Raw genomic sequence first — 1,983 nt, 5'->3', positions numbered from 1 at the left:
AAATGATGGATTCTGCAGACTTTCTATGACACGTGTTTTACCTTAAGAGGAGAGCCTTTACTTTCTATCTAAAACATCTCTGTTCAAGTGTTCCACAGTTGCTTTAAATTTGCTTATCAGGGCCGGCTTGTGGCTCACTCGGGAGAGTGTGGTGCTGACAACACCATGTCAAGGGTTAAGAACCCCTTACTGGTCATCTTTAAAATAAATAAATTTGCTGATCAAGTCTATATGGAGACAAAGGAACCCTTTCCTCCTAAGATCAAAGCATAACCAATTTTCGTGATTTTCACCTTTAGATCCCCTTCTGAGATCTCACAGCTTTGCCTGCCAGAATCTAAGCCCAAACAGGCCAGATTTTTTTTTTTTAATAGAAGGTGGAAATTTAGATTTTTATGTTTAGACCTTTTTAAAATTGCACAAGCCAGATCCAGCCCCTGGGCCAGCAGTTTACAGCCTCTGATTTAACTAGTCTATAGAAGGAATCTGCTTACCCCATGGTCTTGATGATTGTGCAAGAACTAGGTGGAGATGCCATACATTGCTATACAAACAGCAGGACATTTGGAGGCTTGTGATTGCCGCATAGAACAGATGAAATGATCACTATCCAAGCCCTGTTCTTTTATGTTGACCTGGATAAATAGGGTTTTAGAACTAATGAGGTGGAATTGCCTGTTTGTCTTCCTTTCCTATGCTATGATGCATGTGAATAAGCCATTGTCGGGAAAGCAGAGCTTTGTTGTTTTTCATGGATGCATAAAATGGACTTTGCCCGTGGGCATGCATTACAATTGCAAAGTAGGCAAGTTTGTCTTTTGGCATCAAAAATCTCAGCCTTCTGGGCCCTTTCCCTGCACCTCACCTTAGGATGACCTCACACTTGCGAGCCAGCTCATTATGTGCTCTCCTCACATCATCAGAAGCACTTATTAGGAAAGGCAGTTGGTTTAAGTGGAATTTGAGGTAATCCCACCCTCATGTGTCCATGTAGGTGCTTAGCTGAAAAGATTGCTGGAAATCTGCAGAGTAAATATCTTTCCAAATGTCAGCTTCTCCTGACCTACCCAATAGAAGCACTAAAAAAAGTTAGATGACACTGGATTTCTGAGGGAGAGGTAAGTTTTTAAAAGCAATTTATTTGTGCTGTTCTTACTTCCCTCCTTTTGTGTCTGTGACTTGAATGTATTTTTCTCATGCTTTGGGCTGTAACAAGTTTTTAACTCTGTTCAGTCATTAAACATGTATTAGACACCTGTAAATTGACTGTGCAGAGCTGATAACATTTCCACCTCAAGGGATCAAATCAGACAATAGCTGTACATACTCAATTTTAGAATATTCTTCCAAAAGAACTTTTGATCTCCTTTAAGAGAGCTTTCAGATATGCTATATACCAAACATCCCAAATTTTATTAATTTACAGTTATATAGATTGATTTGATATTTTGCATGTGTTAAACTTTTTAAAAGTAGCATAATTTTACAATATCCTTGGAGTTCCATGCTCTAAACAACTTGTAAATAAAGAAAAACATGAGAAGCTAAATGTGAGAGAACGTTTATGTTTTCATTTTTTTTAAAAAAAACAAAAAGCATTGCAAAAGCATACAGCAGAAAGTTCCAGATCTTATCTGTAGAACAAGGCTTAAATTTAAATAAAGACATATAGATACATGTAAATTAGCAAAAAGGTTAAAAGGGTTTCTTTTAATGTAATTCCTTTTTGGTGATAGAATTGAGTCTAGTTAACCACTATCCAGATAGAGAAAGATATAGCATAGAGGATGTCAGAGCTCTTGAAGTATTGTCAACCTTTGGTTTTTAAAATAGTTTGATTTTTTTTTATCATCAAAAGACAACTTAATAGACAAAAATCATTAAATATTCATGTTCCACAGCTGTATTTATAGCTCATTACAAGCCTGCTGATTTTTAAGATTTTTTTTAAGGTTTAATTTATGCATAGAATTTACACGGAAC

Source organism: Galeopterus variegatus, unplaced genomic scaffold, assembly GCF_000696425.1.
Source record: "Galeopterus variegatus unplaced genomic scaffold, G_variegatus-3.0.2 Scaffold245, whole genome shotgun sequence".
NCBI classification, from domain to species: Eukaryota; Metazoa; Chordata; class Mammalia; order Dermoptera; family Cynocephalidae; genus Galeopterus; species Galeopterus variegatus.
Note: the sequence above shows the minus strand (reverse complement) of the source record.